This window comes from Protopterus annectens, chromosome 2.part1 (genome assembly GCF_019279795.1).
Source record: "Protopterus annectens isolate FY-2018-M chromosome 2.part1, PAN1.0, whole genome shotgun sequence".
In the NCBI taxonomy this organism is placed as follows: domain Eukaryota; kingdom Metazoa; phylum Chordata; order Ceratodontiformes; family Protopteridae; genus Protopterus; species Protopterus annectens.
In genome coordinates, this window is record NC_056729.1 from 626,821,111 (window position 1) to 626,843,559 (window position 22,449).

Genomic DNA, 22,449 nt, shown 5'->3' on the forward strand with positions numbered 1-22,449 from the left:
CTGTCACGTGCCAGAACCCTCAGAAAACAGTTATGCTACAGTAATTTCTGTTACTCTATTCATACTCTTACTTTGTATGACCAATATGTACACTCTGTCTCTGAGGTTGGGCCTGTGTCCCCTCACTAATAATGGCTTTGACCTGAATTCCTGCTGTAGTAGGTTGCCAGGTTTGTTAGCCATAGCTTTAAAGTGATGAGATATGAATGTCAACAAAACAGTGACCTAGCAAGAGTACATCAGGGAAAGTCAGGAACATCTTTACAATGTCTGAACTATTCCTGTGTGACATTCACAGAATGAGTGCAGATGAATGACAGCACATCATGTGAAATGACAACTGTACCGACCCTTACTTACTGTCAATATGTCTAACACATAATCCAGTAGCATTTGTATAGGAGACAACTATTGTAGGAGGGAGTGAGAGGGCCACTGCTGTAATTTAATTCACAGCAGGCACAGTTGAGAGGCAAGTTTGTGCTGAAAAGCTGTTACAACAACAAATGTCTTCGTTTTTGGATCTACTGGCTGAGTCATTTTTGGAATTGGTTATACATCTGTGGTTATCTACAGTTGAGAGGCATGCCTGTAGCTGTTGGACAGCAGAGTATCACCAACATGTCATTCCCAGAGATGTACTACAGGCCTACTGTTGTAATCCCTATTCCCCATAACTGCATCCTCCCATCTGCATCCCATTATATAGGGAGTTGTATTACATACCTAGTAGAGTGACATAATCCTTTTGTGAACAAATCCTCAAGAAAAATGCTTGTTAAATCACAGTCTGTCTTGGTAAAGCAAGTTACAGATTTGTTTTCCGTCGACAGTTGCTTGCCTTTTGCAGGCAATGTTCATTAACAGGTAATTTCATGTGCACCAATCAGTGGCTTGGGCTTGCTAACTGCATCCAGAACAGCTGGGCTGCATTTTCATTAGCCAATGACATGGCACCACAGTTGCACAGTGCAATATTTTAGGCCTTTATGTAGGCCTTGGTCCCTTTCTTAGTCTTTGAGATAGACACTACTGAGGTGTGGAAAATACATAATCACAGAGAGTAGGTACAAATACTGTCCACCACTGAGATTTATGTGGTACGTTCACAGTTTTGCATACTATGTTTGGCCATTTTCAAATGACATTGTGATTATCTGGCAGTGTTAAACATTGTGGGTTGAGTTCAGAAGGGGGGAAGAGATATGTGAGTGTCAGACATCACATCCATCAGAATATGCATGCTGCTGCAGTAGCTGCTGGTCTAAAAGCTCAGTATGTTTGTATGGGCAGACTGTGAAACATGTCCCTGTCACTTGACCTTTGGCCCCCACCCTTTTATGTATGGGTGTTGTCTTGATCCCTTGTTCTAGGCATTGTGAGGTATGGTAGGTCTGTAGCAGGTAGCTTAACATAAAGCTGCGTATGCTGCAGGCTGCAGCTGATGCTTTTTGCCTAGGACTCATAATGGGGAGTGTGAACACTTTGGAGGACAGCAAGTTGTATGTGTCACTGAAGGGAGCAGTGTCAGCTCTGTCATTACAGCAGTGCCAGGGTGAGGGTACCCATAACACTCCAGTTGAGTCATGTGCTTAAGGTAGATATGTTATGTATCAGTGCCAATCAGAGAGTAGTAGGCGACATATAGGTAGGTTATATGAATATGTGCAGTGCATCCCTACCTACAGGTCTTTGACTTGCAAACATGGGTAGTAGTTAATTCAGTAGCAGCAATCAGTTTTGGTTAGAAATGCATGACTCAGTCATTATTTGTTGTATTCACAAGAATGCAATTGAAGTGCAACACACTGAATAAGAACCCAGTACTGTGGGTGGTAAAATGTAGTGCATGTAAGGCATTTATCAGACTGAGCTATTTAGCTGGTGCTACAGCAGCTGTATTTGCAAAAGCTATGTGCATGCATACAGTTTGTGACACAGGATTTACATTAGCATGTGTTTTCTGACAAGTATGATGTGTGACACTCAAATGTCTGTCATAATTTTCTAACCTCAATATTTAATGACTTGCCAGCACTTTAGCAGACAGATATATTTTTGTGAAAACCATGCAAAAACTAGGGGACAGAACTGTGGACATTCTGCAACAGTCTGTACAGTTGACAGCTATACCTGCTATCTCCAGCCTCATGTATATCCAAAAATAAGTGTACTGGTGTACTGTCTGTATCACAGTCACAAGTACACTCCCATTTTTCCATTACATGAACTTGTGGTGTGTCAGTGGCAATCAGTATGTGTTGCTGGAACACCTGCTTTACTTCAGAGATGAGTAGCCTAGTGGACTAATGCACTGTACTATAATTGACAAGGCCCTGGGTATGAAACTTGCCAGAGGAGACTATTTTGCAGATGTGCTTAACACTTTGAGAAACACATAAGCTGATTCAGGTAGATTTAAGCAGGTTTGCATGGTGAGTCTCTTAGCTCTGCTTAAACCTGCACTAAAAAAAAGAAAAGGGAGGTGATAGGAAAGTGGTGAAATGGGGGCAAGCAAGGGGAAAGACATACTGAAAGGCAGGTGGGGTTGTGTAGGAAGGGCCCATAGTTTTCCATTCCTTGTACAGCAACAGCTGTGAAGGTTTTACTGAATTTGGAATTTGGATCCTCATATCCCAGACAGAGGGGTGAGGGCAACATACATGTATTCATTAATTAATGTAATAATTACTTGTGTCCAGTGGATATGTGACCAAAATGGAGAGCCATGTATGGGACGATATTTTGTTTGTGGGACAGGTGCCCTTTTTTTAAGGAGAGAGTTGAATGTTGGGGAAGGGATATAGGTATGTGTGGGGAGGTAAGTTGGGTAGGACAGCTTGCATTTGCAGACAGACAAGACAGACAAGACAGCATACAGGGGTGGGGTATGACACATGAGGGGATAAACAACATGGATATGAAGGGTTTTGTGGAATCAGAGGTTCATGTGCCTCCAGGTGGTAGCAGCATGACTGAGAACCCCACCCTAAGGCAGTCAACACTGCTCCTTCACTTCCCAGATGACAACTGTGCTGCAGGCTGGGCACCAGGGCCCTCAGGCCACACCAGGTTGTCCAGTCTGCCCCCAGTCCAGTGCAGATGTTCATAACTGCAGTGCACAATCCTGAGCACCATGGATGGTAGTTGTTCCTGGGTGACAACCCACCCTCTGCCCCTGCTCCTGGGGGGGTGAGCTCCATCCCCTGAGACAGTTCCACCCAATGGTGGCAGGGCCAGCAGAGGGGGAACCACCAGCTTGGGTCCCAGACGAGTTGGTACCTTGTGCCATGATTGGCTTAGGTTGGGTAGGCAGATCACCAGGAACCAGCCTACCCAGATGTGCTGTGGGTATGGTGGTAGAGCAATAAAGGGCTCCTATTAGATGACCGAAGATGCATTCTTTCATATGTGTCTTGGTTAAACTTGAAAAGACGAAAAGAAAAAATGACGAAACGGTATATAAGCAAATTCTTTCCCTGGGAAAGAAATCACTTGGCCGCGTCCATTAATTTGCCATTTTTGTCACTGTAGTGTGATCTTGCAGTTGGTATATTTACGTAGGGGGGTGTGGTGGGCACAGTCCCTCACATCGGAGGGTGTGGGGGTGAAGCCCCTAACTTTATGTTATGTTTTAAGTGTTTTTTTTTTTTGAACAGCAATTTTTTTCCCTTGGAAAAAATCACTGTTCTAAGAGTTCGAGTTTGTAAGCTTTCACTTACATGGGCTTGATAAATCATCATGCACTTTTCTAAGCGATCAGTGATTTAATATAGACCCAGCAATAAATATAGGTGTATTATGAACAAAACTATTGTTAGTAATAACAGCATGTCAGAACATTGGAAATAACCTCATTACAGTTATGTGCATATGATGTGAAACACAACAATAAATAACAGAACAGTCAGTCTATTAACACCATGCCAGTAATGGTTATGGCATAAGGCCATGGTGTTAATAGACTGACTGTCTTCTGTTTTATTGTGTGTTTTCAATATCATATGCACAACTGTAATGAGGTTATTATTTCATTCTTTATACAGAATAGGTAATTCAATAAGATATGTTAATATGCAACCATAGTAATACATAACAGTAATAGAACACATGCCCAACATAACATTTATGGAACAACATATATTAATAGCAAACCATAGCCAATGTATAACAATAATAAATATATGAAGATAAGGGGTGAGAAGAGAGAGAAATACAGTCCATTAAAACCATCAAACGCTATATAGCTGACAACAGTAATGCTAGCTACTCTACAGGTCTGTCCTTTCTTTATATGTAAATGTGCCCTATAGCTGTAGTAGCACACACATACCTCTCAAGCTATCGACATGGGACACGATAGGTCAAGCAGAAACACCTGCAGGTACACAACTACAGAGAACACTTTGATATTGACATATATCATGTCAATGATATATCTGTGACAATCACATGCAGTAATTGACTGCATCATCCACAGCCATACCTTGATTACACATTTTAGTTCATTTCTCTTATTATACTTTGTGTTATTATTGAACCTGTCTTTTATTGTTAAACAAACAACCTGTTTACCAGTAGTCCCTGTGGAGAGAATATCTGTCATCATAACATATGTAATGCAGTAATAGGCAAGTGGCAGTTCATGAAAAAAAAAAAAAAAAGTTCAACAACCAACAACTTTTATATGCTTTTTCATTATCTGATACTTTATCAGACTTCTTCAGACAACTTATATTAATGTTGACACACACACAAATGTACGTATGGTTTTGACATATTTAGATTCATAGGTTCATAGGTTGGTACTAGGCTATTGGCCCCTGGCCCTAGGGCCAATACAACCACAAAAATTCCCTGGATATTTCTTTATCTTCCATCCAAGTGTCAAGGTTCCTTTTGAAGAGGGCCAAGAGAGGCTGCTTGCTGACATGTATAGTGGCTCTGAGGATTGGGATTTCTTTAAGTGGAGCGCGTCCAACAGCAGGGTTGACATGGCTTTGTGTATGTTTAAGAGATCACTCTGAGTACACGACATTCCACAGAGTATAGCTGGAGTTTTTTTTTTATCAGCATATAGGGAGCTGCTTTAGGTTCCAGCTGTTGCGGAGATGTCTTGTGAGGTACATACCATTGGGCATTATATACTATATGGGTTTAATGACACTGTCCACCTGTGTCCCTAAGTCTCTCATCAAACTTTCTGTGTTTAGTGTACTGCCACCATGGCTCTGGCACCAAGCATCTGTTTCTGTAAGGCCCTTTTGTAGAATATCCACATCATTTGGGGATTCAATAATGGCTCCCAGTTTGCAGTCATCTGCAAACTTTGTTAGCTAGAGTCCCTTAAGGTTGGCCTGTACTTCAGAGAAGTAGATGCTAAACAAGAGTGGTCCCAGGATTGAACCCTGAGGTACTTCACTTGTCACCTGTCTGGAGCTGGATTTGGAGTCGGCTACTTTTACAGTTTGGGTTCTGTCAGTAAGCCAGTTGGCAACCCATCGAGTGACGTAGGGATTTCTGCCCAGCTTAGTAAGTTTATCTATGATTCTAGAGTGGGGGGATGGTGTCAAAGGCCTTGGAATGGTCCAGATAGGCTGTGTGGACCTCCTTACCCTCGTCCACAGCTCTGGAGACTGATTCAAAGAAGTCAATTAGGTTCAGGAGACAAGATCAGCCCTTCACGAACCCAAACTGGGTGGGGTCCAGTGTTTGAAGGTTGCCAATGTCTTTGTTTATAAGTTCCATGATAAAGCGTTTCATGCCCTTGCAGATCAGGCTCGTCAGACTGATGGGATGGTAGTTCCCAGGATCCAAGGTGGATCCCCCTTTGTGGAGTGGGATAACTGTAGCTGTGCGCCACTCAGTGGGCATGAAGCCTGAGGTGAGGCTATGATTAAACATGACACTTAGGTGAGGTGCCAGTTCATTTTGTAGTTCATGTAGTACACAGCCCAGGATGTCAACTGGTCCCATGGATGCTGTATTCTTAGCTTTGGAGAGTGCAGTTTCTAGCTGTGTGGTCATGATTACCAGAATTTGGCAATCTTTTAGTAATGAGATGGGCCATTTATGGGGTGAGAGGGGGTGAAGTTGGCACTAAATTGATCTGCCAGGATACTGGAAATATCCTTGGGATCAGTATATTTAATGCTATTCTGTTGTAGCTCAGAGCAGATCTGAGCATTGCCATTTAGATTCTTGACATAACTATAGAATGTCTTGTGGTTGTTTTTGGAATCTTTAGCAATTTTATTTTCGTAACTAGCTTTGGAGGATTTTATGAGGGATCTCAGCTTTTTACTGAGGCTGGTAAGGGAGTTTTTTGCATCCTGGGATTTTCCTCTTTTCTGCAACAGTTTCTTCCTTCTGTTGTATAGTTTGTTTATAGCAGGGGACCATCAGATTGGATTCCTTTTTTTGGAGGAGAGCATCTTGGTTCTATTTGGGATGGCATGGTTCATGCATGAGTGGATGTGCTCATACAGTGCTGTAGTGTAGGATTCAGCAGTCGAACTTTCAGTTCCTGTCTGCATGGGTTTCATGAAGTTTGTCACTTCTGACTTGAGTAGCATGAAGTTGGCTTTGGAGAAGTTTTTTACAGAGGTTTCATTTCTGGGTGGTGGGGTGGGATGTGGATGTCAAGGGTGATTAGCATATGGTCAGACCTGACCAATGAAAAGGTGACCACTGGTGTGGAGCATCTATCTCCCACGTTGGTAATGACCAGGTCTAGGACATTAGAGCCCCTGGTGGGACAATGGATTAGCTGATCCAGGGCATTGGAATTTATGAATTCCAAGAACAGTTGGGAAATGGTGTTGGTACTCGAGTAGTTTTCTCAGTTAATGGTAGGGTAGTTGAAATCACCCAGTATTAGGGTGTTTGGTTGTATCTTAATATTTTCCAATATGTTTAGAAAGGTGTAGTGAGAATCTTGGGGCATGGTGGAGTATCTGTAGCAAGCTACAATTTGGATTGTAGTCTTACCTAGTGTTAGTTGCACCTGGAGAATTTCAGATGCATTGTGTTGGGCAACTAGCCTGGAGATGTCAATATCCTTGGTGAATATGGACACTCCTCCATCTTTAGTGTTTTGGTCTTGGTTTGGTGGCTGAAAAGTGTGGTAAGAGTTATAGCCTGGTATTGCAGGGGTGCTCTGTGTAGCCATAAGCCAGGCCTCAGTTACTGCACAAATATCGATGTTCTCCATTTTTAGGAGTGCCTCGAGAGAGTGCATTTTGAGGTTTAGACTTCTAGCAGTGAGTAGCATTACCTTCAGATTTTGCATGCTTGTATCTGTTACGGTGGTGGTTTTGTCCTTTGAACCTTGCCTAAAAAAGGCACTATAGGGGTGGCAAGAGCTTTAGCCAGTAACCTGAATCTCAGGGGTGACAGGTGCAGACCATCTCTGTCAAAGCACTGTGGTTTGTCTTTCATGTCATCCCAGGCAGACAGATACTGAATCCCCTTTGAATGACATCAGAACCTTAGCCAGTTGTTGAAGTCAATCATTTTGCAAAGACAGGATGCTTTTCAGGGCTAGAGTCATACCTGCCTGGGCCAAATGATCTGAGATCTCTTCCATGTCTCTTTTCTTGTAGTCCAGGGAGGTATGTCTCAAGTCATTCCCTCCAACATAGACAATGACAGATTCTTATTTGTACATGTTGTGGAGTGACTTGAGTGCATGAGTTATGTGGTGGATCCTGGCACCCGTCAGGCAGCTGACTGTAATTTTCTCCTTGTTCAGCCTAGTGAGTGGGACATCAGTGTGCCTGACTATAGAGTCACCTATGACTAAAGTGTTGGGTACATTTTCTTGCCTTAGGGGCTGTTGTTGGGTGGCACACTGGTGTTTTGAGCTGTGTCACTTTGGTTGTGACTGGTGTTTGCATTTCAGCTTTGAAAGACCTTGTTGCTTGGGCAGGTTAATGTTAAGGGCCTCCGCATATGTGGGTTTAGTGTTGCTATGTGTGGGTTTTAATGGTATGGGTTTTGAAGGGCTATATGTTGCTTGAGGTGTCGTGCAGGTGTTAACTTTCTCCTCTTGACTGTCTAGCACATTCTTGGCTGGAGAGAGCTTTGCTTCCAGTTTGGCTATGTAAGTGCATCTCTCACAGGTTGTAGTGTTAGGTGGTAGGAGGAGAGGGTTGTCTGTGTACATGAGACAGTTGCTGCATTGCCCCAGTATGCCCATATTCACCAGGTGGACAGGAGAAATCTTCGGAAGCTGACCCTTGGACATGCCTGTTTAAGTGCTTTTTTTGTAAAGTACAAGAGCTGTTTTTCCTTACCTGGTTTTTATACATAGTTGTCAACACATTGGACAGGGATGGTTTTACTTTATGTACTAGTGTGCAGTTAAATGTGCATTAAATATATATACATATACATGTACATAGATTGTTTTTTTAAGCAGTAGATTTTAAATGTGCAAGGGAATAACAAATTAATTATCATTATGTATAGTGTTAAGGGGCGGGTATTTGTTGTATGCTTGTCTTATTGGCAGAAGTTGAACACATGACGTAGACATAGAACCTTAAATGAAAGTGGTTTTATTCTACTTGTTGTCTGAAGAAGTCTGATAAAGTATCAGCTGAAAAGCGCTTATAAAATTGTAGTTGTTGGAAGAGCACTTTTTACTTTCATGAACTGCCACTTGCCATTTTTTTTTTGTTTTTGAGTACTATTTTGGTGTTTACAGTTAATGCAGTAATAGGTATTAGTACATGGAACTGGATTCAAACCCTGGTCTGTGTCTAGCAAAATGTACTTCTTACACAGCATTTAACAAACTGAGCTGCTGACTCACTGCTGATATCTGATTGACTGATTTTGTCCTAGAGGTAACATGGAAACAAAATATGACCTGCTACTAATAGTACAGTGTTATAATACAGTGCAGTGACAGTTGGAGACAGCTGCGTGACATACAATCATGGCAGAGAGACTAGGTAACATATACATTACTAAATAAACTGCAGGTGTACACAATATGTTGTTACTGGGTTGAAATATCAGCTCTCATTCCACAAGTATTGCACAACAGCTCATTCCAGATTCTGTCATGCATTTAGTAGTATACGTTGGAGTTTTTATGGACCAACAGTTAATGTAAAACAGGTGTTGCAATACAGCTGTAATTCCACAGTTATTGTGATAGAAACTTTATTTCATTTACTTAATCAAGGTTACTGCTTTACTCTTTCCTGCTTATTGCAGTACATTTGGCAGTAGTCACTTATTGCAGTCCACGTCTATGACCGCATTTATTACAATACAATTAAAACCTTTTATATACCTAATGGCAGTTAATGCTTTACTCTTTCTTGCCTATATGACTATAGATTGGAAGATACACCTGTACTCACCATACTCATGGTGCAACCTGGTCAGGCACCCTGCATGTATCGTTCTCACCTCTGTAGCTGTTGGGAGAGAAGCATGCCATTATGCATAGCAGTTTAGCAGACATTCAAGGTTAAGTATTGGTGAAACATGGGTAAACATACTTATACATTGGTGGAACATTTCCCACCCAGAATTCTTGGAACCAAGTGTCCAAGAGCACCCCCTTCCTTCTTTTCAGGTCATTGTGGTCATGATGACACTGCTCACCTCTCCAGGGGATATCAGTTGCATCAGTGAGGTTCCTTACCAGCTGGTCCCAGGCCTTTGTTTTGTACTCCAAGCCCCAGTAACCACCCTGCATGAGCTGCTTTTCATGTTTTTTCGCTAGGAGTCCGACCATGACCCTGGATTCCGCAATGCTTCAATGCTGCACAAGAAGGCACATACCCTCTCTAACAGCTGTCATAGTATCCCAACATGTTGAACTCCAAAGGATTTTGCAGTATTCCCACCTATCATGCTTAATATACCCTGTTTTCCCATACTTTAATGTCATTGGGCAATTTTTTTAAATGTGGCACTTCTCTTACCACCATGCAAACTGATGAGCTCAGCTGAGCAGTGCTTAAACTGGCAATGCTTAGCAGTGCTTGGCACTACTTAGCAGTGCATAAACCACCTAAGCAGAGCTGTGCATTGCCAAGCAGTGCTAAAATGGATCTTGTTTAAGGAATGGTTGGCACGGCTTAACAGAGTTTAGCAGAGCTTAGGTGACACAGCACATCAGAATTTAAAAATATTTGGCATAATTTGTATTCGGAAAATACATGCTGAATAATCCTTCTCTATACTCAAACCCTGCACTTGCTGCACATTAGGCTCTCACTGTAACCATTTGGCTATGTGGACATGTTGACTGCTGTTATACTTTTACATAAAACTCTCAACTACATCTATACACCACTGAGCACCACGGCATGTCACACAAACCTGCTCAGCTATGCTTAAACTTGACATTTGCATTCATAATTAAATGTATCTGGTTTCTATTTTTAGATATCTGGCATGTGTCAATTGCTGCACACCGCACAAACATTAAAAAAAAGAAAAATATTTAATACATATGCATTCATTGATATACTGCACTTTGATAGTGCAGGGGGTGTGTTACCCATCTCTGGACACAGTAACATACTCCCTACACTGATTCAGTAACCTTGTTACATGGATCTCCCTCAGTAATGTGCCTTCATTAATATGCATGGCATGCAACCGAGGGGGTACTGCATACACAGCCATGGTACCTTCTGTATAGGCTGTACACCATGCCTACATGGATTTTATTAAATCTGGTGGATAATGTAAGAGATAAAGGGTAGCCCTGCCTAACCGCACATCTCTGAGTAAAAATGTTTGAAAATTGAACATTCATTTGTAAATGGAAATTTGTACTTCAAAAAAGTGCTTTTAGAATGTTATAAATTGGCAAGGATAAATTATTTTTTCCTCTGATACTGAAAAAAACCCTGTCTCTTAACTAGGTCAAAATCTTTTTCTGTGTCAAGTGTAATAACATCAGTTGATACATTGCTTTTATTGTTGTTGTATGTGTTTTTTAATAGAGTAGAATATTTTACAATATCTGATTTATTAAATAATTTTCTCCAGGAGTGAAACCAAATTGATAGCAATGACTTTAACTACTTGTGCTAAAATTTTGTAATTAGTATTAAGCAGAGCTAAAGAATAATAGCTATTTTTATTACAAGAATCTTTTTTCTTTGTTTTAATATTAGAAATATACATGCTAATTAAAAATATGGATCAAATGATTAGGGGTTGCTTAATATATTAAATAATTGTAAATAAGGAGATACATTTTTATAAAACATTTTGTAGAATTCCATTAGAATGCTATATGGACCAGAAGCTTTATTTCCAGATTGTTATATTATATCTTCAGTATGATGTGTTGATAATGGGCAACTAAAAAATGCATTTACCCCATTCCATATTTATCAATATTTCTTTTATACTTTCCTAGTCAGAATCATAAGCTGCAAAGTATGCATTATCATAAAATAACGACAATACTCCAATGATCTCAAAAGTTTTAAATTTTGGACATGATGAAGAATGTATCTGTTCAATAAAATTATTTAAATTTCATGAAAAAAGATCTTTAAAAAAGGAGTCATAATAGTTGGCAAAATAATATCTATAATTTTTAAGAAGTTTTGTCCAACCTGATATTAAACATAATTGGTCCCATTGTGTTTAAAGTTAGGAACATTGTGAGGAGTATTTTTCACACTTGATATTTACAAAGGCATGTGTCTGCAGCATTTCTCCCTGGGCCTCCAGTGAAAATTGACACATTCCAAGATGGACTTTCACAGTAAAGAAAATGCTAAATAAAAATGAATAAATAAAAAATATTTCTTAGTTGATGGAAATTTATTTTCCCAATAGACTGAATCTCTCTTTGATTTATTTTTTAATTATAATAAATGTAAACAAAATACCTGCTATCTATACATATATATATATATATATATATATATATATATATATATATATATATATATATATATATATATATATATATATACATTTTTTTTAAATACTGCTCAAGTTGTAATGAAAAGGATTAAATACAACAAACTGTTTTCCCAGAATATAATGGACTAGATCGCAGAAGAGTTGCTCTCAGTGTCTCAATGCAAGTCTGCCTTGATTCCAAAAGACATATCAATGTACATGATTTACTTTGGTGTAAGGCCTATCTACAAACAGGCTTACTATAGAGAAAAGATTCCAAAAGATCTGCTCCCAGCCTGATATCAGTGTAACTGGTCACTTAAATTGACTTTGAGTCTTTTGGAACTGAGGCCAATAATTGCATCTTTATTTCTTAAAAAAATATTTTGAAAAAATAGATGTATCTCTGCAATAGGTTTTCCTTAGGCTTTTCATTTTTCAAAATTTTAATTTTCCTAATAAACATGAATGAAATAGTTTTAGGAATGAATTTAATTTCCTTGAAAAAGTTTATAAACAGTTTGACATTATTATTAAATAATCTAGTCTGTCTGATTTTCTGCATCTTGAATCAATATGTTTTTATTCAGGAGAAAATGGTCTTACAGTTCCATAAGTCAACAGTGGTCTCACCTTCGATAACCACATCGCCACAACAGTCAGGAAATCCTTCTATGTGGCACACCTCATCACGAAGGGCTTTTCATCCAGAAAAAAGGAGGTCATTGTCCCACTGTACTCATCCCTCATTAGACCCATTATAGAATACAATGCCCCATTTGGTATGCACCTCTCAGGACATCTGCAACAACTGGAAAGGCCTCAGAAATACCTCACTAAAAGAATCACAGGCCTAAAGCAGATGCCCTATGCTGACCGCCTTAAAAAACTCCAGCTATACTCTGTCGCATATCGTCTACTCAGAGGCGATCTCTGCTTAACATACAAGGCCATGTCAAACCCAGAGCTGTTGGACATGCTACACTTAAAGAAATCCCAATCCCTCAGAGCTACACGCTCCAGGGATCTAAACCTTGTCATCACAATAAACAAAACATGTTGGAGGGATAGGTTCCTGACCCAGAGACTCCCCAGACTCTGGAATAGATTGCCCATACATGTCAAGCAGAGTGCCTCTTTGAACCTCTTCAAGAGGAACCTTGACAATTGGATGGGAGAAAGGAAATTCACCCCAGGGATCACGTCAGTCGCCCTGCTAGACAGGGGTCCAGGAAAGTAAATAACGTGGGAAGAAATATTCAGGGAATTGTTATGGCTAGGCTTGTATAGGCCCTAGGGCTGATAGCCTAGTACTAACCTATGAACCTATGAACCTAAGATTAAAAGAAGGCATGAAGATTTTTAGAAGTGTTTGATTTTTTTAATCTAGAGTTTGAATTATAGTCAACATTTAGGTCCCCAGCTAATATTAAGATATGGAATTTAATTGTGAAAGGACTATTACAAAAATAATTAAGAATGTTATCATAATTAATGAATGAAGCATATAAATGACCAGTTGTGAAAATAAAATCTGATAGTTCATTTTAATTAATGCAAGTATAAATCACAATAGGAGTCAATTACTGTAAGAGATTTTATAGTTATTAGAATAGTGACTCTTTTTCATTTATTATCTGCTGAGTTAATTAGAGAGCACTTACAAAAGCTTCATGTTTGAAAGCACATGACGTTTACTTTCATTTAAATGAATTTCCTGTAAGAGAACAATATCAACAGTATTTTAATAATTTGTGTATCTTTATGAGGTGATTCAAACCATCTATATTAAGTGAAAACTGCTCGTACACCAGGACAGTATTCACCAAAAGTTTAATAAAAAACACACACAATTCCAGGTTAAGCGCTTTCGACTGTATCCCAGTCTTCATCAGAACAATTAAATAAAAAAGCTTGTGGTATATATACACATATTAATACAATAATGTAATAGAATAATTGAAGTAATTGATAGGAAAAAACGCCAAAATATTTAAAGAAACATGGCCATTCTTCACATAGACTCTGTTCTGTTCGCATACTTATAAAACAACACACTAATGCTAAAATGAATTATATACATATAATGATATAAGTGTATGTGAAAAATATGACAGCTGATAATATAAATGTTAAAAACTATACTACTATCTAAATGCACCATACTGATGCTGTGTCATCTAAATGAGCTACTTATAAAAGTATGTAAGATGTACAATAAATATAAAACGTGACAATGTATATGCCCATGTCATATACCACGTAATTATTAATTAATTAAAAGTTATTATAAAAACATAGTAAGAAATGTAGTACAAAATGCTGTTGAAGTACCTCTGAACCATGGGATATGTAATCCTATTCTTTATTCTAAAGCTAAAAAAGGTTTAATGCTGATAAAATCATTGAGACCAGGTGGTCTCGTAGAATCTGTTAGGATCTGCCATTTACTCTCACACAAAGACAATCTCATTTTCCAGTCACCTCCAAAGGGAGTGATCTCCACCTGTTCAATGATAGAAAATAGGAAACAATGGTCATCTCCCTTCTCCAATATATGTCTGTATAGTGCATTTTCATATAATTAAGGATTCTTGGAGGTTTTTGGGTACACTAACTAATGACATCTGGAACACCAATTTGATTTTCTTGACGGTGGATGTCATCGACCTCTTCTCCAGTATTCCAAAGACAGAGGGATTAGAATACTTCGAAAGAAGTTTAAAACGCTATACGGAGTTCTCTTGGGAGAAAGTCAGCTTAATATGTGATATGATGTCACTAGTGTTGGATTACAACTTCATTTCCTTTCAAGGAGAATATTTCCGGCAGACCAAGGGAGTGGCGATGGGAGCAGCTTGTGCTCCCATCTTCGCGAACTTGGTCATGGCAGAGTGGGAATTTGAACACGTGTTTAAGAGTGTATTTTTCCAAGACATTGGTTTATACGTCAGGTACCTGGACGACATCTTTATTTTGTGGAAGTCGTCTGTGGACAGAGTACATGAATTCATGACATACTTAAACAACACTGCTGATTTTTTACAATTCACACATGAATATAGTTGTAAAGAGATTTCCTTTTTGGATGTCCTGTTAAGTCAAGACACTCGGGGGTTTACTTCTAGAATATACCGAAAACCTACTTTTTCTAATAATTATGTCCATTACAGTAGTAACCATCCTCCTCACGTATTTAAAAAGTGATTAAAGGACAAAGTATACGTGCAGCAAGAATATCATCAAACAAACAGATTTTGGACATTGAACTTAATATCATTAAGGAAATGTTTATTAGTAGAGCATACCCAGAAAAAATGGTCAAGGAGACAATTAGTTATGTACAGAATGGATGGGGAAATAAATACAAACCCCTATTAGGTTCCAATCAATTGGACAAGCAGGAGGGGACACACATTGTACCATTAGGTAGGGTTTGCATACTTATGTACACGCCGACCACGTACATTATTAAGGACATCTTAGAAAGATACTGGAGGACACTTACGGTTATGGGTATGGAACATATACTGGGTGTCCAACCCAGGTGTGTTTACAAGACTGCCCCAAATATGAAAAAGTTACTGGAAAGAGGTAGTAACAATACACTAACACATGAGACTGGCAAGGGTACAGTTAGATGTGGCAATTGTAAACAATGCAAATATATCAATTTGAATAGAACTATCAAATTGGATGACATTTGCCATACCACCATCACTTGTAGGAAAGGTAATTGCAAAACGAAGCAGGTTGTCTACCTGGCTGTCTGTATCAAATGCAACGCACATTATATAGGCAAAACTGAGAGACAGCTAAACCGACGTATTTATGAACATCTTTATAAAATAGGTAAACAAGATTCCAAAAATGCACTATACAGACATATATTGGAGAAGGGAGATGACCATTGTTTCCTATTTTCTATCATTGAACAGGTGGAGATCACTCCCTTTGTAGGTGACTGGAAAATGAGATTGTCTTTGTGTGAGAGTAAATGGCAGATCCTAACAGATTCTACGAGACCACCTGGTCTCAATGATTTTATCAGCATTAAACCTTTTTTAGCTTTAGAATAAAGAATAGGATTACATATCCCATGGTTCAGTGGTACTTCAACAGCATTTTGTACTACATTTCTTACTATATTTTTATAATAACTTTTAATTAATTAATAATTACGTGGTATATGACATGGGCATATACATTGTCACGTTTTATATTTATTGTACATCTTACATACTTTTATAAGTAGCTCATTTAGATGACACAGCATCAGTATGGTGCATTTAGATAGTAGTATAGTTTTTAACATTTATATTATCAGCTGTCATATTTTTCACATACACTTATATCATTGTATGTATATAATTTATTTTAGCATTAGTGTGTTGTTTTATAAGTATGCGAACAGAACAGAGTCTATATGAAGAATGGCCATGTTTCTTTATATATTTTGGCGTTTTTTTCCTATCAATTACTTCAATTATTCTATTACATTATTGTATTAATATGTGTATATATACCACAAGCTTTTTTATTTAATTGTTCTGATGAAGACTGGGATACAGTCGAAAGCGCTTAACCTGGAATTGTGTGTGTTTTTTATTAAACTTTTGGTGAATACTGTCCTGGTGTACGAGCAGTTTCCATATTCTTCCATCCTTCTGTTCCTGAGTTGTTGCTGTTGGAAATCTATATTAAGTGGTAATAGGTTTAACTTATTGTTCATTCAGATTCAATATTCCACTTTTCTTCAAAATTGAATAAATTAAGTAAGCTATTTTAAAGGTCTATTTGGACTTAATGCAATTAAATATAAAAAATATTTCTTTTAATACTAGAAAAATGCAAAGTTCTGAGAGACCCCAAAAATACATGAATGAAAAGATAAAGTTGAGAAAAAACAAAACTATAAAAGTGAAAAAGAAAACAAACAAAAAAAAAAAAAAGAAAATGAAAGAAGATAAAGTACAAAATGTTCATAGTAAGGAGTTTCCCTATTCAGTTGGCTACTTCAATACATTAAAAGCTGTAAATTCAGTTTGTGCCTCTTCTGCAGATATATGTAAATGAGATAAATCCTCGTAGTTAACTAGATGTGTAGATCAATATGCATGTATACCTTTAAGAAGCTTTCTAGGAGCTTGCACTAGTGTACAAATACTGAGCACGTGCAAGCTTGACTACCATTTTGTTGTATGCTGTTGAGATGTAAGCATGCATGTCTGTGTAGTCTGTCATTTAATCAGTTTGTTTATATTTTGTACTGCTGCTATCCATCCTGATGTTTTTCCTACATAATAAAGCATATAAAAGAGCTACCCCACCTGTTTGTCGTTACTTTTAAAACAAGACAATTGACATTGTGTTAGAATGGGACCCAGATTCAGGACAAAGAGACATTCAGTTAATGGTGGAGGAATATAGAGAAATGGATCACAAAAATAGGCCAGAAACAAATTTCAGGTGTCAAAAGCTTACTTAAATGATTTCTTTTTCACAAAATATAAAAAAGCACTCAGAATGATCTAAATTAATTTCTCGTTAAACAAAATGTTCAAAACTGTGACATATTGATGAAAATATTCAAATAACTATGGGAAATGTTTGAAATAAAGTCTGATTTGCATAAAGTGTACAAAATAAAGAAAATGACTGCATTTTTTCGAAGTATCTCATAGCACATGCTTTTTCACATTAATTAAAGCTATTCAAGATACCCAAAGTGTATGAAGTATTTGCATGTTTCTGCAGTGAGTACAGTTATTTCACAAAATACCACCATTTCAAAGCATATTTCACAAAGTACAGTATTTCAAAGAATTTATTGTGCATTTGAATGTTATTACAAATACTGACCATGTGTGAATGTTTGTATATAATTACAAGGGCCATATTTTCAGTGTGTTTGGGCATACTTTGTTGGCATGGCTGAAGGATTTTGTAGACCAGCTCCACTTGTCTTTGATAATAATATTGCAGAGAACTGGAGAGTGTTTGAGCAAGAGTATGATATTTTCATACAAGCTGCATTTTCTGATAAAGATGACCATGCAAAGGCATTTATTCTGCTTAATTTATCTGGTTCAGAAGCCATAGAAAGATAATGTTTATTTGTGTATGCACCTGCAGTATTTACAGGAGAGGGAAAAACCATCATAGTTGTACCGGCTGAGTCAAGGGAAGACCCCAAGTGCTTAAAATGTAAATTTAGAGAAAAGCATAACTCCCAAATGGCTATTACAATGGAAAGGCACTTGTTTTACACAAGACATTAAAAGCCTGGAGAAATTTTTGCAGCATATATAACTGATTTGAGAAACAAAGCTAAAATTTGCAGATCTGGTGATTTAAGGGATGAGTTTATAAAAGACAGACTTGTGTGTGGTATTAAAGATAATGCTGTGAGAAAGATTTTTCTTTGTGACAGTGATTTAACTTTGAATAAGGCCATCGAGATCTGTCAGATATACAAGCTTACAGAAAAGCACACACATATGCTTACAAAAGAGAAATGCATGCTTCCACTATTTTCATAAGCTAATGTTGATAGTATGCAGCACATGGTTAAAAGAAACAGGCCCAAGCACATGGTAGCGACCTGCAACACTCACTGGTAAACCCTGTACCTTTCTAGCAAATTCAAGAGTGTGCACAGTCTCAGTGAAGCACAAGACTGAGTCAGCAAACAAGCATAAGAGTGAGGTCACATGTTCACCTAACCTTATAGTCAACTGTCATAACTGTGGTGGAGATCATGAGAGTAAAAAGGAAAAGTGCTTAGCCTTTGGTCAGCAATGCCACACCTGTAAAAAGTGGAATAATTTCCTAAGACTTTGTAAACCAAAACGGGTTTGTTATTTTATTAAAAGGGAATATTCCAAGAGACAAATTCCTCAATTAGAAAGTTGTGACCCTACTTTTTATGTTGATGGTGTGTCTGTGCTTAATGAAACGGTCAATGCAGTAGATTTATGGGCAAAGAATGAAGTATTTTGTACTGTTTGGATAAATGGGAAATCCATAGAGCTCAAAGCTGACACAGGTTCAAAGTGCAATGTTATGTCAGCAGAAACATTTGCAAGAGTATGTGCTGGTGAGAACTTGATCTGGCAAACTGTGCGAAGCTTATGCTTATAGTGGTGAAGAAATTCAAACTGAAGGTTCAGTAGTGCTTTCATGTTATTCTGCTAGGAAGAGATATGACTTGCAATTTTATGTGCTCAAAAGACACATACAGTCATTATTAGGCCACAGAGACAATTTAAAAATGGAGCTGCTTTCATTTAGTGACATCCATCATATTAGCTTGAAAGACCACTGTTCTAATTTCACCCAGTCTATTTTCTCTACCTATGCTGATCTTTTTAAAGACAAACTAGGCAAACTCCCAGTTGTGTACTCCATATAGTTAGATGCAGAGGTCAGTCTAGCTGTCAGTCCAGCCCAAAAAGTTCCAGTAACTATGAAGAGCAGAGTCAAAGCTGGATCAGCTCTGAGCCCTTTATTTGCAATGGTGATGGACAGGTTGACAGACGAGATCAGACAGGAGTTCCCATGGACTATGATTTTGCAGATGACATTGTGACAAGGTGTGATTTGTCCAGTAGATGATCCAGCTGAATAAGTATCTTCTATGGTCGTAGCAGGTCTATATTATGTTATTGAACAGGCTGTCCACTGAACGCCTTTTCATCACCCCTTAAACAGTGAACTGCCATTTAATCAAACTGCTGCATCAGTGATTGTTTTCCTTTTGTTTATAACATAATATAGACACAGCCATAGCTCATAAGAAAAGCTCAGATGATATCAGAATATGTATTGATACACAGGATTTGAACAAAGCACTAAAAAGACCTCATCATCCAATGCCTACAGTCAAATAAGTTGCTGCTCTCATGCCAAATATAACTGTTTTTTTTTTTATCTTAGATGCAGAGTTCATTTTGGCAAGTACTGCTTGACAAAACATCTTCATTGCTGATCACGTTCAGTACTCCTTTTGGCAGGTACAAATTTTTGGGAATGTCATTTGGGATAAATTCTGCCAGTGAAGTCTTCCAGCATACAACTGAGCAATTATTTTCTTGATATCCATGTGTGTTATAGTAGATGTTATTCTAGTAGGAGGTAATGGTGAAGCTGAGCATGGCAGAAACCTTAAGAAAGTTCTGGAAAGAGCATATGAAGTGGATCTTAAGCTGAATCCTCAGAAGTACAAATTCTGGCTATGAGAAGTCTCTTATGTTGGTCATTTATTTACAAGTTCAGCCTTACAACCAGATCCTTCTAAGCAAACTGCAATTCTCGAGATGCCAGCTCCAGACAATATTTAAGCCCTGCAATGTTTTCTTGGCATGGTTAACTACCTAGGCAAGTTAATTCCAGACTTGAGCCAACTTTCAGTACTGCTCTGAGAGCTGACACATAAAGATGTATCTTGGTCATGATTAGGGTGGGACCGAGCTAGGAAAGATGTGCATCAGGTAAAGGTGATATAGGATAATGAGGGAAACATACTCACAAGTGAGGACAGTGTGTTGAGGATATGGAAAGAGTACTTTGAGGGGTTGATGAATGAAGAGAATGAGAGGGAGAGAAGGTTGGATGATGTGGGGATAGTGAATCATGAAGTACAATGGATTAGCAAGGAGGAAGTAAGGATAGCTATGAAGAGGATGAAGAATGGAAAGGCTGTTGGTCCAGATGACATACCTGTGAAAGCATGGAGGTGTTTAGGTGACATGGCAGTGGAGTTTTTAACCAGATTGTTTAATGAAATCTTGGAAAGTGAAAGGATGCCTGAGGAATGAAGAAAAAGTGTTTTGGTACCGATTTTTTAAGAATAAGGGTGATGTGCAGAGGGATTAAATTGATCAGTCACAGCATGAAGTTATGGGAAAGAGTAGTAGAAGCTAGGTTAAGAAGGGACGTGATGATTAGTGATCAGCAGTATGGTTTCATGCCAGGAAAGAGCACTACAGATGCAATGTTTGCTCTGAGAGTGTTGATGGAAAAGTACAGAGAAGGTCAGAAGGAGTTGCATTGAGAGAGGAGTTGTGGTATTGTTTGTGGAAGTTGGGAGTGTCAGAGAAGTATGTAAGAGTGGTACAGGATATGTACAAAGGTAGTGTGATAGCAGTGAGGTCTGCAGTGGGAGTGATGGATGCATTTAAGGTGAAGGTGGGATTACATCAAGGATCAGCTCTGAGCCCTTTATTTGCAATGGTGATGGAGAGGTTGACAGACGAGATCAGACAGGAGTCCCCATGAACTATGATGTTTACAGATGACATTGTGATCTGTAGAGAGAGCAGGGAACAGGTGTAGGAGACCCTGGAGAGATGGAGATATGCTCTAGAGAGAAGAGGAATGAAGGTCAGCAGGACTAAGACAGAATATATGTGTGTGAATGAGAGGGAGGCTAGAGGAATGGTGAGGATGCAAGGAGTAGAGGTGGTGAAGGTGGATGAGTTTAAATACTTGGGATCAATAGTTCAGAGTAATGGTGAGTGTGGAAGAGAGGTGAAGAAGAGAGTACAAGCAGGATGGAGTGGGTGAAGAAGGGTGTCAGGAGTGATTTGTGACAGACGAGTACCAGTAGGAGTGAAAGGGAAGGTCTACAAGAGGGTAGTGAGACCAGCTAAGTTATATGGGTTGGAGACAGTGGCATTGACTAAAAGACAGGAGTTTGAGCTGGATGTGGCAGAGTTAAAGATGTTAAGATTTGCAATTGGTGTGACGAGGATGGACAGGATTAGGAGTAAGTATATTAGAGGGTCAGCCCAGACTGGAAGGTTTGGAGACAAAGCCAGAGAGGCAAGATTATATTGGTTTGGACATGTGCTGAGGAGGGATGCTGAGTATATTGGGAAAAAGATGCTAAGGATGAAGCTACCAGGTAACAGGAAAAGAGGAAGGCCTAAGATAAGGTTTATGGATGTGTTGAGAGAGGACATGCAGGTGGTTGGAGTGACAGAGCAAGATGCAGAGGACAGGAAGAAATGGAAACGGGTGATCTGCTGTGGTGACCCCTAATGAGAACAGCCGAAAGAAGATGAAGATGATGATGATGATGAGCCTTCCCTGCTTTCTGTTTTAGTGTTTGTGGTCTGACTGTACTAGTATCATGGGGGTGTCTGCCTGTTTGCTTGACAGCAAATTATATAGCATCAAACATGTTAGGATCATCCTGCAGACTGTGTCTGGGTTATATTAGGGTGCCTCGCAGGCATAACAAGATATTGGAAGTAGATCTTCAGCATGCCAAAGGCACTCACTATGATCTTGCAGGTTTGTACCTGTGCATGCTGTGCTGGAGCTTAGCAGTGATCTCTGGGGTCCTAACAGACTACAGAAGCCTGGACTGCAGTGGGTAACCAGTATCACCTGCATCAGTTGGACATGCTATAAAAGTAGCCATATACATTAACAGTAGTGACCTTGGCAAAATTACAAGAAAACAAGTCTGAGGAATGTAGCAGCTAATCCTTAAGTCACTACTTAATTCACTGCCGGAATTTGTTTTAGCATGGAGATCAATAA